Genomic DNA, 15,867 nt, shown 5'->3' with positions numbered 1-15,867 from the left:
CACAGTGGGGGGCGGGGCACCAGAACCCGAGAGGACCCGAAGCCCTTTGCCCAGGCCGAGCGCGCGGGCTGGGGGCACCCGGGAGCTGTCGCCTGTCCCAAGCATGCCCGCTGTCGCCGCTCTCCCGCCCACGCCCGCACTTACTTCCGCTGTCGCCGCTGCTCCCAAGACAGAGACTCAGCCAGTGATCTCCAGCAGGCTCGGGCGGCGGCGGCGTGAGGCCTCGCCGCGGCGTTTCGTCCGCGCCTCTGGCCCTCTGAGCGCCCGGCTGCCGAGCTCCGCGCGTGGCCCCCTGGTGGGTCCGGGCATCGCCCGACGTCCGTCTCCGCGCCCCAGCGGACGGCGCCTGAGGCCCGTGCGGGGCCCTGCGGCCGAGCGGTGCTGGGCTCCCCACAGCGAGCGCGGGGCGCGGAGCCCCCACCGGCCGGGTCGCATCGTGGGGCGGGGGCCTGAGCCCGGGCGGGCCGGTCGGGGCTGCGCAGAGGGGACCCCTCGCTCCCGCCCGGCTCGCTCTGCGCGGCGGGGACCTGCGGTCGGGCTGCGGGAGCTCGTCCGCCTGGGGCCGACCCTGCGCGGGCTTGGGGGCTTGGGGCGGGGGGCCGGGGGCGGGAGCTGAGATGCTTGGTGGAGGCTGCTGTGAATCCGCCTGCGCCGGTGCTCTCTGTTCTGGAAGGTTGCGAGTGATTCGGTTTCTTTAATGGTTATAGGTTATTCAGATATTCTGTTTCTTTCTATGAGTTTTGACAGATTGTGTCGTTCAAGGTATTGGTCTCTTTCATCTAGGTTATCAAATTTGTCTACATAGAGTTGATAGCATTGATAGTGTTACTTTATTATCCTTTTAAATTTCATGGGATCTGTCTGTACTGCTGTCCTCTCATTTCTTAGCTTGGCTGTGGGCTCATCGATTTTATTGATCTTTTCAAAGACTCAATTTTTGGTTTTGTTGGTTTTCTGTATTGATTTCCTGTTTTAATTACATCGATTTCTGCTCTGATTTTTATAATTTCTTCTGCTTACTTTGCATTTAATTTGCTTATTCTTGTCTTGTTTCCTAAGGTGGAAGCTTAGATTATTGATTTTAGATCTTCTTTTCTGGTATGTGCATTCAATGCTATAAATTTCCTCTAAACATTGCTGTCGCTGCATCCCACAAATTTTGATGTTATATTTTCATTTCCTGCAGTTCCAAATATTTTAAAATTTATCTTGGGATGTCTTTTTTGACAACATGTGTTATTTGGAAGTGTGTTGTTAAATCTCCGGGTATTTTGGGGTTTTCCAACTATCTTTTTGTTACTGATTTCTAGTTTAATTCTGTTGTGGTCTAATAGTAGACATTGTATGATTTCCATTCTTTCAAATTTGTTAAGGTGCATTTTAGGGCCATGAATGTGGTCTATCTTGGTGAATGTTCCTTGTGAGCTTGAGAAGATGTGTGGCTGCTGCTGTTGGGTGAAGTCTACGTTGGTGTCCATTAGGTACAATTGATTGATGGGGTTGCTGAGTTCAGCTGTGTTCTAACTGACTTTCCGCCTGCTGGATCTGTCCATGTCTGATAGAGGGGTGTTTAGTCTCCAGCTGTAATCGTGGATTCATGTGTTTCTTTTTACAGTTCTCAGTTTTTGCCTCACGTATTTTGATGCTCTGTTCTTAGGTGCATACACATAATGGGTGATTATGTCTTCTTGGAGAATTGCCCCCTTTATCATTGTGTAATGCTTCTCTTTATCCCTGACAGCTTTCCTTGGTCTGAAGTCTGCTCTGTTTGGAATTAATGCAATTTTTCCTGCTTTCTTTTGGTCAGTGTCAGCATGGTTTATCTTTCTCCATTCACTTACTTTTAAGCTATATATTTTAAGACTATATATTTAGTTTTTTTATTTAAAGTGAGTTTCTTGTGGTTGTTTTTTTAAATCTACTCTGACAATCTCTGGGTTTTAATTGGTGCATTTAGATCATTGACATTGAAAGCCATTATTGATATAGTTTGATTACTATCTGTTATATTTGTTATCATTTTCTATTTGGTGCCCTTGTTTTTTGTTCTGTTTTTTGTGTTTCAATATTTTCCTGCCTTTTTAGGTTTTGATTGAGCATTTTCTATGATTCCATTTTTTCATGCTTTGTAGCATATCAGTTATACTTCTTTTTTTCCCTTTTTTACTGATTTTCCTAGGGTTTGCAATATACGTTTACAGTGAATCCAAGTCCATTTTCAAGAAACACTATACTGCTTTACGGGTGGTGCAAGTGCTTTATAATAACAAAAGACTCCTAATTCCTCCCTACCATCTCTTATGTCATTGCTGCCATTCGTTTCACTTATACATAAACACGTATATATAGTTTATTGGTTTTCAACCCTTAGAGCCAACCTGTGGATAACACACGGGACAGTACTTCAATTGCATGACAAAGTGTAAGTGTTAGCAGCACAGACAAACAAAAGCAACACATTGTTGACAGAAGGTGAGTCATGCAGGGGGAAAGGAAAGGCAGAGGAACTGTGGGGACACAAACAATTATCAGGCATAGAGGAAATCTTGAGATTAGGGTGAAAGTTGATAAAACGAGAAATAAATAATTGTAGCTAATATATCTTGGGAGCTTCTGTGTGTGGGACACTAAAGGCTGCAAACAAATTCTTATCTGCATCGTCACAGGCAACCCGATGAGAGAGGTATGATCCATCTCCTCCGTTTACAGGTGAGGAAACAGGCACACGAAGGTTGTGTGAACTACCCAGGGATGCAGAGCTAAGAAACTGAAGAACAAGGATTCCAAGCCAAGGGTCCATCTCAGAGGCAGTGCTTTCAGCCCCTGTGCTGCCACTTCCCGTGTCACTAAAGGGAGCAAATTTACATGACATCACAAGAGAGAAACAACAAGTTGAGGAAATGAATATGAGGAACTGGGAAGGAAGAGGGAGGAAAAGCAGTGGGAGGGGGAGTTTATCCTCCCCCGCGTGTTAGGTGGTGAAAATGTCTAAAATGGATCTGTCGTGAGGCAGCAGGATCAGCACCATGTTTAGGATTATGGGGGGTAGCATCGAAGTGGTGAGACACTGTTTCTGGAGAGGGGAGTGGACTGAGAAGGTTGGAATTTCAGTATTATTCGAGTTGCTATCATTTTCATGTATTTTCATAAAAAATAGAATATTTCTGTTTATTTAGAAATTGCTTCAGCTGTGTAAGTGCATCAAAACATGAAACTCAAAATCATCTTACATCTCTTGCACATCTGTTAAACATTTGTCTTATCAGGATTATTCTTTTTAGCTTGAAAGTGTTTAATAAAAAATGTCAAGAAGTATGAATTTTCAAAATTTCTCCGAATGACATTGCAGGCATGGCAGAGAGAGGGCACAGGACTGTATGCGCAAACTGGGTTTCAGCCCTGCTTCTGAGAGGCGGCTCCACTGCAAAGTGTGGGCCATGCTCTGAGCCAGGGAGCAGGGGCGTGGCTCTCTGGACAGTGATTGACAGTTTAGAGTGAGTGAGGGGTGGCAGAGGCCTGGAGGGATCCAGTGACCTCTCTGGGGGCACTCTTTGCTTTGCAGGGCTGCTCCCATCAGTCTGGTGCTGGGCTCAGTGATGTGCCTTCTTAGGCTCATTTGTCATACTTTTCTATGTGTTTACTTCATAAAAGTCAGCGCTTCTATGCTCCCTTTAAAATGGGGATCAAAGCACTGTTTCCTCAGGGACTCATGTATATGAATATGCTCTACCTCCGTCCATCATGACTGTATCTGTCTATTTATCTATCATCTCCTTACCTACCTGTGCTACTCTGCTCAGGCTGCTCTAACAAAATCTAATAGACTGAGAGGCTTAAATGACAGACGTTGGTTTCTCACAGTTCTGGAGGCTGGAAGTCCAAGATCAAGGCAGGTTCAGTTCCTGGTGAGGTCCCTTTTTCTGGCTTGCAGATGGCCATCCCCTTACTGTGCCCTCACATGTGGAGAGAGAAAGCTCTGCCATCTCTTCCTCTTTTAACAGCACTAATCCCATCGTGGCAGCTCTGCATCATGCCTCTTCTCAGCCTAATCACCTCCCAAAGGCCCCACCTCCAAATACCATCACAGAGGGGGTTAGGGCTTCAACATATGAATTTGGGGAGCACACGAATTCAATCAATAACTCACTCCATCTATCTGTATATAATTTATCTGTCTGCCCCCCATCGTTACGTATAGAACAATAAGAACACGGCTTATAAGTCAATTCCCTGCATTACTTTATTTTATCCTTCCAAGACTCTTGCAAGGTAAACAGGCCTCAGATTAAGCACCATTTTCACTGAGATACTAGAAAGTTGAATGTAATGTTTGTGATCACACAACAAACAAATGGTGGTGCAGAGAGCTCACCCCACACCTTCTCTCTCCTCCTTCCCACTTGCTGACTCTTCCAGCCACCTGAGTTTACTGGCTCTCCCTGAGGACACTGGGCGTCCTTCCTCTGGGCCTTTGCCGTGATTATTCCCATGATCTGGGATGCTTTTCCATTAGACATCTGACTCAGTCGCCTCCCTCGAGAGTGTTCAAGTCCCGCCTTCCCAGTGAGGCTCCTCCTGTCCACTGTTTAACTCTCTGCCCACAGTCTCAGTCCTTCATGTGCCGCTTTATTCTCCAGAGCTTCTCTTCCTGGCTCACCCACCAGATCATGTACATGTGCTTGTTGTTTCTTTTCTCCCCTCCAACCAGCATGTGGGCTCCACAAGGTCAGGAATTTGCGTTTATTAAGTCTAAGGGAGACCCAGCAGAACTGTAGGGTCAGCCAGAGCTGGGTGCATCTATAACTCGTGTGATTTGGTATTTTAGTGGTTTAGATTAGAGCCAGGCTCATTACTAAAGATCTATTCTGATAATTTTAAGCAGCATGATAAGTTCCAGGTAAATTTAAATTTTCAGTAGTTACAGGGCAGGCATGAGCTCTTGCTTCCTCCAGATGTGAGAACCCGGATACCAAATCCATCCTCTCTGGGCGAAGTGGGAATCTGTGAGGATGACAGGCCTAAGTGTAAAGTAAATTAAAAGATGCACAAAAACGACATTTAAACATGTTACAAACTAAAACCATAAAGTGTGGTTTCCTGTCATACACCAGGGATTATGTGGCCTCCAGTGAGTCAGAGTTGGGAGAGAAGAGAGCAGCGTGCAGGGAAGAGGCCAGGCTGAGTCCCATCTCTCCCTCCTCTGGCCCTTCCTTGCTCCTGGAGTGTCACCTCACGCTCAAACCCAGATTCCAGGGTCAGCACGTGCAGTCATGAAGTGTGGCTGCTTCTGCAACCCAGTCACCAGGACACAGAACATTTTGCGTAGTAAGTGTGGCTCAGCACGCCACCACTCATCTATGTCCATTCTTCCTCTACAGCTGAGTAAAGAACACGAGCAGAGGGAGATTAACAAGAACAAGGTTATGTATATATATGTATATGTACATAATAAGGACCCACAGAGGCAAATGGGGAGGGGGAGAGGAAGCCCCTGTAAGCAGCGGTGAGCATCCTGCCAGTGCCCAGACTGGAGAGAACCGGCCCAGAGCCTGGGTCGGCCACGTTAACAGTCCAGCCGGGGACGGCACGGTTGGTGCTACATGCAGCTGCTTCTGTTCTCCACACTGGAGCTTCCCAAGTCGGGGGCAGTTCTGAAGTGGGCTCCGTGGCCCTCACCCTCCAACACACACACAACACACACATACACAACACATACACCCTACACATACAGACACACACACACCCCCCATACTGCATGTGTACACACACAACACACGCGCCCCCTGAGTTGTGGTCCTCTGGCTGCTGTAGGAAGAGCGCAGGTTAAGTTTCCCTCTAAGTATCTGAGCCCCTTTCCTGTGCAGCAAAGCCCATTCCTGGTTACACACAGTCTGCAAAGGGATATCTCCTCCATATTTGTTGAGGTTTGTGATAGAAGAGAGGAATTGTGGGTGGCTCCTATGAGCATCATCCTGGCAGGTGATGAGGGTGCCCCAGAGGCAATGGTACCACTGGCCGTGCCTTGAGCACAGGCACAGTTGCTCTGTCCAGGAGCCTCCAGACACAGGGCTGGCTCCTCCACAGTCAGAGGGGCCCTCTGGTGATTGCCCATGCTCCACAGGGGCTGCAGGTCCCAGGAACACAAGTGGGCCTGAAGTCATATCGGCAAACAGTAAGCTACTGTCCCGTGTGCTGGGCATCCTGGTGGCAACTCCAAAGCCAGTAGTAGTAGATGTGCCACTGGAGAGAACACCTGGGATGTCACCCAAAGTCAGCTAGGTGCTCACAGTGGTGCCATATGCAGAACCTGGTGGTGTCAAACCTGAAAAACCTGGTTGCATTACGCTGCCTCTGGGTGGCAGGGCTGCAGGAGAGCTGGGGCCTACAGCCTGTGCCAGGGTTGCCAGTTTTCCCAGCAGGAAAGAGTCATCAGGCTGCTGCCCACCACAGGCCCCAAATGTGGGCTGAGGGGTGATTCCTGGGACAAAGAGAAGGTTGGAAGTTGCGGTCCGTCTGCTGACTGACTGTGCAGGTAAATGAGTGGAGACGTGGGCCAAGGCAGTGTCGTCACTGGGTGGTGTGTTCTCAGAACCAGGAAGCACCGTGTAAAATGGGCAGTGGTTCTCCCTGGAGACAGGGGGACACTGGAAGGTGACAGCCTGGGAAGGAGGAGTGGGATCCAGAGCGTTGGTGTCAGAGGCAGGCTTGAGGTTTGCAAAGGTGCTGCCTCCTGGAGCGTGGGGGACGCAGGAGCACAAGGGGTGGGCCGGTGAAAACAGGGGCTCTGGGGAGAGGAGCTCTCTGCTGCTGCCCATCAGGGCCCCACATGTGGGCTGAGGGTGGTTTGGGGGCCAAAGGGATAGATAAAAATTGGGGTGGGGAGGGGGACCATCAATAAAGGCAGGCTGGTGGACACTGGTCCCTTTGCAGGTGCCTCTGCTCCACACTGCAATGAACTTGGGGAAATGGGAGCGATCTCACACTGGAGCCTGCGGGAGACCTGAGAATGCCAGCCTGGGAAGGGGGAGCCATGTCCGTGTCAGTGACACCAGGCTCTAAACTAGGCTGGGAGGTCAGACTTGATGGTGCTGTGGCTGTGAGGGTGAAAGGGATGGCCACAGAAGGGATTCGTGGCCAGTGAACACAGGGGTCCTAGTGGAAGGGAGAGGAAGGGGGGTGGGTGAGAGAAAAGGAGAGGGGAAGCTAACACGTGGCTGTTGGGGATTCTTTTTGGCAGGAGGGCAGCTTGAAGGAGAAGGTCGCCATGCTTGGAGGTGTGAGGAAGCCAGAGATAGTAGCTGCTGTAGCTCTGACTGACTGAAAAGGGCCTCCATTCTCACTAAATGGAATTCCCAAGTTGGGACTTGGTCTAAAGGGGGAAGAGAATCAGCAGGACCAGCAGGAGGAGGAGAATTGGGGACTGTGCGTCTTGTTTCCGGATCAGTATTTGGGGTCGGGGAAGGTGGAGGGACAGACAGGATCGGGGTGGAGGAACAGACAGGGGCAGATAGGTCGACTGAGTCAGTGGGAGGAGCAGGGACCTGTGAAGAGTGAGTGTCCAGGGCCACAGTGTCTACAGTCTCCCAGGCGGGTGGGGAGAAGGAAGGGGCAGGCCAAGTGGCCCTGTGGTCTGCCTTGCTCCTTGTTTTATCCTCCAAGATCTTGTTCTGCTGACACTCAGTTTTCTCTTCCAGGGTGCCCGGGTTTTTGGCAATAGCTATACAAGGAAGCTGAGGAGGTGGGGGCAGCTCACCTCGGCCCCACAGCAGTGGCAGTGGCAGCAAACTGGCATGGCGATTCTCTGTTTGCAGGGCCTGCTGCTGGGAGATCCCGGGGGAGGAGAGCTCCTTGATGGGATGTCTGCAGGCTTTCATCCCACATTTCCTTCCCCGACATCAGTGAGCCTGGGGAGCTGGGCAGAGGGTCTTCACCTGGCACTTCCTTTGTTGTCCTTTTGGGCAGCAGGGAGCAGCATGGGGTTGGGTCAGAGAGCACCATTGCATATAGATCAGGCTTCCAAGGAGGGAGGACATCTCCAGCAGGGCTGTGTGAGATGGTGACAACATGGCTTTCCCAGGAGGAGCTTATTCGAGACATCTGGGTGTTCTCACTCACGCTGTCTTCTGGGTGCTTGGGATGGAGGTCCGGAGGCCCAGGACTGCACTCGAGGGTCGTGAGGACTCCATTGGTCTCCAGGGGACTAGGTGTCAGTGGTACATCCCCACTGCTGTGTGGGCCCCTGTGCCCACCGTCTTGTCCTTTGTTCTCTATGTGATCATCCTCCTCTGCCATGCCTTCTCTGGGCTCTTCTTGGGCCTTCACCTCAGTCTTCTTTGGGGAAGGAAGTGAGAAGTGACCGGATGGTACTGGCTTCATAGCCTTGACCACATGCTCATGTAGTGAACAGAGGAGAGTAACTTTGTGCCCTGGAGGAGGGATCCTTATGGTTCTCGAGCGTCCAGACATCATGGCATTATGAGCTCTAGCTCACCAAGGGGAGGATCCCCTGAGGGGAGTGTGTGGCCTGCTGGACTGGATACCACCTCTCCTGTGCCATGTAAAAGCCAGCTGATAAAGGCACTGGGTCCTGAATGGGACCCTCCAGCCGGAGGGTTGTCGCGAGAACAGCGGGGTAGTCCCAGCCAAGTAGGGCAGCAGAGCAACACCTGGGTCTCTCCTGGTGTGAGAAGGCTTCAGGTCCACAGCCTGGATTTTTATTTACAACAATTTTGTGACTAGGATAAATAAAATGTTAGATGTGTGAAGGCCCAGGAAACATTGCAACAAAGAGACATATTCAGCCTCAGCATGCTGGCCTCCCCCAAACCCTTTCTCTGACACCCTGATATTACTGGCGAGTCAAATGTAAATGAACTACATTCTAGTTGGTAAATTCCATATTTAAATAGCTAAATCTTCCCTGTATCTTTCATGTGTCCTCATTTCTTCTTCATATGACAGCCAATATTTTTAAAAAGAAGGAATTCATCCTTTTTTTTCATCCAGTTTATAACCCAAGAGATGCCATATGCACACAGCGAACTAAAAGAAAACCCCTCCCTGGATTTTGTAATCTGTAAATGCAAATCCAGAAGACAGCACAAGCATTCACTGAGCAGCAAAGGACGGTGTGGCAGGTGAAGAAACCAGGGCAGAAGAAATGAGTGTCAGGGATAGAAAGCTTCTACCAGGGTTCCAGTCAAACACAGGAGGGGGAGGCACAAACGCTCAGGATGGCTTCTAGATTCACCCGAATATGCCCAGCGATCCCTGGAATACAGTCTCAGGAAGAACATTGATGAACGCTTTTCTTTAAAGACTTTATTTTTTTAGAGCAGTTTTAGGTTAACAGCACAATTGAGAGGGAGGTACAGAGATTTGCCATATGTCCCCTGCCCCCACACATGCACAGTACCCCCATTATCAACATCACTCACCAGAATGGTGCATTTCTTACCAGGGATGGACCTACACTGACACATCACAATCACCAAAGTCCACAGTTTACCTTAGGGCTCACTCTTGGTGGTGTACATTCTGTGGGTTGGGACAAATGTGTAATGACATATATCCATCGTTATAGTACAGTACAGAATATTTTCACTGCCCTGAAAATCCTTTGCACTCTGCCTATTCATCTGTCCCCACCCCTCGCTGGCAACCACTGACCTTTTTATTGTCTCCATAGTTTTGCCTTTCTAGAATGTCCTAGAGTTGGAATCATACAGTGTGTAGCCTTTTCAGACTGGCCTCTTTCACTTAGTTGTATGCATTCAAGTTTCCTCCATGTCCTTTCATGGCTCGCTAGCTCCTATCTCTGTAGCAGTGAAGAGCATTCCACTGTCTGGATGTATTAATGAACTTTTGAGACTGGGAATGCTCAAAACCATGATCCTTAATTCACCCAGGAAATCTCAAACCCAATTAAAGAAATTTATAATTTTTCAAAATGTCCTTTCAACATCACTTATAATTTCTCCAATCCCCACAACAATCTTAAAAAGTTAGTGTTGTCCTCTTTTCATTGACTGGCGTTAAGAGACATTAACTTACCTGATGATGGCTACCTGGTCTTGATTAGAGACCAAGTACCCCCGACCCAACCCCCCAGCCCACTGCACTGCACCAGGGGTTTGGGACCAGGGTTTTCCTATTTAGCAACTTAAAATACAGTATTTTATCTGGCAATCCAAGTTGGCATAAAGGGCACGAACATCTAATAGTAGTGCTATCAGAGATACCTTCAGTTTTTCAAAAAGCCTAATAGAAAGTCGATATGTACCATGGCATGGCCAATGACAATGCCAACTTTCCACCACTCTCACGCCCCACCCACTAGTCAGTGTATTCTCTCCTTTGTTGTCTTCTCCTGATTAGAAATTTTGAGCAGCAACTATGTTTGCCTCTGGAATGAAAAAAGAGACAGTTAATGATCGCTTAAATGCAGGTTCTTTAAAAGGCTAATTCTTTCAGAGATGCGAGTCAGTAGCAGATGGGCGTAGAGTGGGAACCAGTGTATGCTGGAATTGCAAGGATTGCCTGGAAGTGGTGGGAGGGACAAAGGGGGGCATAAGTGGGGTTCTAAGAGCCCTGGTCTGCTCCAATCTGAGCAGCCCTTCCATGATTCATTTGTATAACAAGATTCAGCCTAAGATGGCATCTGAGGAAAATGGCCTCCTGCTAAAATACCACCTGAAGCCATCGTTCTACTTTAGAATGTACTGTCCAGTACAGTAGCCACTAGCCCCCTGTGGCTATTGAGCACTTGAATTGGGGCTGGTCCAAGTTGAGTTGTGCTATGAATGTAAGATACATCGGATTTCAAAGGCTTAGTACCAAAAAAATAATGTATAATATCTGTATAATTTCTATGTTGATAATCAAAATGATGTTTTGATTATAGTCATTAAGTAAATATTAAAATTAATTTGACCTGCTTATTCTTTTTTCGAATGCGACTGCTAAAAAAATTAAAATTTTTGTTGTTGAGCTGTATGAGTTCTTTGTATATTTTGGATATTAACCCCTTATCTGATATGTGGTTTGCAAATATCTTCTCCCAATTGTTAGGTTGTCTTTTCGTTGTGTTGATGGTTTCCTTTGCTGTGCAGAAACTTTTTAGTTTGATGTAGTCCCATTTCTTCATTTTTTTCTTTTGTTTCCCTTGCCCCGTCAGACATGGGACTTGAAGATATGCTGCTAAGACCACTATCATAGAGCGTACTGCCTATGTTTTCTTCTAGAAGTCTCATGGTTTCGGGTCTTACATTCAAGTCTTTAATCCATTTTGAGTTGATTTTTGTGCATGGTGTAAGGGAATGGTCTACTTTCATTCTTTTTCATGTGGCTGTCCAGTTTTCCCAACACCATTTATTGAAGAGACTCTCCTTTCTCCATCGTATGCTCTTGGCTCCCTTGTCGAATATTAGCTGTCCATAAACGTGTGGGTTTACTTCTGGGCTCTCAATTTTGTTCCATTGATCTGTGTGTCTGTTTTTATGCCAGTACCATGCTGTTTTGATTACTATGGCTTTTTAGTATAATTTGAAATCGGGGAGTGTGATACCTCCAGCTTTGTTCTTTTTTCTCAGGAATCCTTTGGCTATTCAGGGTCTTTGTTGTTCCACATAAGTTTTAGGATTCTTTGTTCTATTTCTGTAAAAAAATGTTGTTGGAACTTTGATAGGGATTGCGTTAAATCTATAGATTGCTTTAGGAAGTATGGACGTTTTAACAATGTTAATTCTTCCAATCCAAGGGCACGGAATATCTTTCCATTTCTTTGTGTCTTCTTCGATTTCTTTCAACAATGTTTTATAGTTTTCGATGTACAGATCTTTCACCTCTTTGGTTAAGTTTATTCCTAGGTATTTTATTCTTTTTGTCGCAATTGTGAATGGGATTGTATTCTTAATTTCTCTTTCTGCTACTTCGTTGTTAGTGTATAGAAACGCAGCCGATTTGTACATTGATTTTCTATCCCGCAACTTGACTGTATTCCTTTATTATTTCTAAAAGTTTTTTAGCGGACTCTTTAGGGTTTTCTAGATATAAAATCATGTCATCTGTGAAGACTGACAGTTTCACTTCTTCTTTTCCAATGTGGATCCCTTATTATTTCTCTTTCTTGCCCGATTGCTCTGGCTAGGACTTCCAATACTATGTTAAATAATAGTGGTGACAACAAAAAACCAACAATCCAATTAGAAAATGGGCAAAAGATCTGAACAGAGATTTCTCCAAAGAAGATATACAGATGGCCAACAGGCATATGAAAAGATGCTCAACATCATTAGCTATCAGGGAAATGCAAATCAAAACTACAATGAGGTATCACCTCACTCAGGTCAGAATGGCTATAATTAACAAGACAGGAAACAACAAATGTTGGAGAGGGTGTGGAGAGAAGGGAACCCTTGTTCACTGCTAGTGGCAGTGCAAACTGGTGCAGCCACTATGGAAAGCAGTTTGGAGTATCCTCAGAAAATTAAGGATAGATCTGCCATATGATCCAGCTATTCCACTGCTGGCTATTTATCCAAAGAACTTGAAAACACAAAGGCGTAAAGATACTTGCACCCCTATGTTCATTGCGGCATTATCCACAATAGCCAAGACTTGGAAGGAACCTAGGTGCCCATCAAGGGACGAATGGATAAAGAAGATGTGGTATTTATACACGATGGACTACTACTCAGCCATAAGAAATGACAAAATCCGGCCATTTGCGACAACATGGATGGACCTTGAGGGTATTATGCTGAGTGAAGTAAGTCAGAGGGAGAAAGTCAAATACCATATGATCTCACTCATAAGTAGAAGATAAAAATGACAACAACAAAAAAAACCACATAGCATTGGAGATTGGACTGGTGGTTACCATTGGGGAAGGGGGGAGAGGGGAGGGCAAAGGGGTAATCAGGGTCACATGTGAGGGAATGCACTATAATTAGTGTTCGGGGGGTGAACATGATGTAATGTATACAGAATTCGAAACATGTACATCCGAAAAAATAAAAATTAAAAAAAAATTAAAATCATATGTATGGCTTGCGTGATATTTCTGTTGGGTAATGCTGATACCCCATGCTGGGACATAGATCAAAGAAACTCTAGGACTGGTATGACTAGCACGTTCCCACTCGCAGCTTAGTTTAGATTGTCCACTAGTCTAAGCACGTTCTAGCTAAGAGTAATATCGTGTTTGTGTTACTGAGAGTCACTCTAAAACAATAAAAAACTGTTACTGTGCACTCTCCAGGTTTTTCTTTTCCTGGTGTGTTTTTTCTCTCAGTATTAAGACTGACTTCTTTCGGTTACCGTGGCAACCAGCTGAGGAAGGTGGGCCCTGCCACTGGCTCTGTGTTCCAGAGACATGCACAGATGGCAGCCCAGAGTAGGAAGAGGCGGCTCCCTGCTGAAGGTCACCACCAGCCCTGCCTGGCCTGTCCTTGGCTCTGCCAGCAGCTCCGCAGTCAGCCTGATGGACCGCAGGTTCCTCTGAGCCAGCAGCAGCTTCCGCTCTTCCAGTTTTGCTTTTTTTCTTGTAGCTTTCTTTGCTCCTCTGCTTGTAGCTTCTCAAGCTTTACCTGATTCCGACAGAATTCATGGTCCCACTGCTGTTGTTCCCTCTTGCATAGCTTCTCCTCTCTTTTCCTTTCTCTAATTCTCGGCTCTCTGCCTCTTCTCAACTATTTTGTTCTCCTCTTTGCTGCCATTTATTAATTGAGGCATCACTCAGGTACTTGGTCGAATCGAAAGAAACCTTGGGGGCCGACCCATGGCCAAGTGGTTAAGTTTGTGCACTCCGCTTTGGTGGCCTAGGGTTTCGACAGTTTGGATCCTGGGCACGGACATGGCACAGCTCATCAGACCATGTCTAGGCGGTGTCTCACATGCCACAACCAGAAGGACCCACAACTAAACTATTCAACTATGTACTGAGGGGATTTGGGGAGAAAAAGCAAAAAAAAAAAGATTGGCAACAGTTGTTAGCTCAGGTGCCAATCTTTAAAAAAAAACAAAAAAAAGAAACCTTGGTGTTGCAGATCACAGCCTCGCCTTCCTTGCCTGTAGTATGAGCTTTATCCACCCAAGGCGCTCACAGCTTGGATGAAGCCCACATACCCACGGTACTGGACATATGCCTTGAAATTCAAGTGTCCCCTGAAACTGAAGGTGTGGAAGTTCAGGCAGGTCATCTCCTCCCCACAGGGGTCCAGCATGGGGATGTCCACTTTCCCTATCTCCCTAAACTTCTCAAACGCCTTGACTAGAACCTCCTTGCTGGGCTTCTCTGAGCCCAGCTTCAGGGGAAGCATTTGAGGGCAGCCTCTCCAGGTGAATTGTGTCGGGCCTCTCTCCCAGCAGCATTCATTCACATCCTTCACCTGTGGAAGAAGGCGTCCCAGTTGTGGTGCGTGGGGAAGTCGATTTGAACTCAGTGGCCTGTACCTGGAGTGTGTCAGAGAAGCCCCTGGATGGTCTTGGCCACCAAGGCAGGCCAGGAAAGACTTGACCAGACCTTGTTCTCCCCCTCGCCCTTGAAGTCCGTGGTGCTCTTAGAAATCCGGAGGATGGAGAACTAGTGATTGTGTACCATGCCCTTCAGCCTTTCCGGCACCTCCCAGTTGGAGATGGACTCCCGGGCTGCTGCAGCTGTGTGAAGGCCAGGCTGATGGTCATCTTCACCATGGTCTTGACGTAGAGGCTGTACAGAAAACAGAACTCCACTGTTAGACGTGTGGTGTACTGTGGTACCTGCTTCCATAGCTGGGGCATTGGGCCGGCACAGGGCTCCACCTGTGTCCCAAGCCACCGCCCCCGTGGCCCGAGCTCGCTGCCCTCTCCTAAGGACCTCCACAGGCACACCCTCCCCGCCAGGTGTCACCAATGTCAGCCAGAGGCCTGCCTGAAGGGCCCACAACTCTGTCACCCTCCTCCGTGACGGTGCTAAGTGCTGGAGATAGGAAGGTAAGACATTAATTTCTGCCTTTGAGAACCTCAATCTAGAGAGAGACAAAGAATAAGTAAGCAGTTACAAATATGCCCTCTGGGCTAAAGGGACCTTGACTGTCTTGTTCACAGTTGTATCGACAATGTCTGGGCCGTATGCTGGATAAATATTTGATGAATAAATAGATGAATGAATGCAGAGTACTACAGGAACATAGAATGCAGAGTTAGGGAAGGGTTTCAAGAGGAAATACTGACTCCAATGGTCAGAAAGAAGTAGCCAGGCAAAGCAGGCTGGAGAAAGTATTCCAGAAGGAGAAAGGGCAAGGTTGGCTGAGGTGTACATAACAATTATGCCTGGATTAGAGGCTGGCAGAGGAGGTGATGAGAGATGAGGCTGAACATGAAGAGAGTCCCATGATGAAGAGCCTCATATGCAAAGCTAATAAGTTAGGACTCTATCCTAAAATCAGTGGAGAGTCATCTTTAAACAGAGAAGCGTCATTATGACGTTTGTGATGTAGAAGGATGAATCTGAGAGTATACAGAGGTCTGGTTGGTTATAAAGTGACTAACACTTGAGGCAAGAAGACCAGTTACAGAGCTGGCAAATAATTCAGGAAAGGGAAGATAAGAGTGTGAACTACGGCAGTGATACTAGAAAGCCAAGATAGAGATGGAATTAGGAGATATCTAAAGGGTAGATTTGACAGGACTTGGGGACAAACTGACTGTGGGAAAAGAGAGAGGAGGTGCAGAGGGTACTGGCCAGGTTACTGTCTCAGGCAGATGGGTTGGTGGAGAGGCACTCCTTTCCCACCTGGAACCAGCCCAGCAGGCAGGAGAGGGAGTACATGCTGTGTCTCCTTCACGTGTCCTACAAGAGCTGTGGCAGGGGCACCCCTAGCTGTC

The 15,867-nt window shown here is 47.3% G+C and overlaps 1 pseudogene; it reads right to left on the bottom strand.

Annotated features, from left to right (window-relative positions):
* Positions 1-7,203: 7,203 nt before the first annotated feature.
* Positions 7,204-14,770, bottom strand: LOC124240766 (A-kinase anchor protein 17A-like; annotated as a pseudogene).
* Between the last annotated feature and the right edge of the window lie 1,097 nt (positions 14,771-15,867).

This window comes from Equus quagga, chromosome 6, assembly GCF_021613505.1.
Source record: "Equus quagga isolate Etosha38 chromosome 6, UCLA_HA_Equagga_1.0, whole genome shotgun sequence".
Taxonomy (NCBI): domain Eukaryota; kingdom Metazoa; phylum Chordata; class Mammalia; order Perissodactyla; family Equidae; genus Equus; species Equus quagga.
Note: the sequence above shows the minus strand (reverse complement) of the source record. Positions and strands in the feature narration are given on the sequence as shown.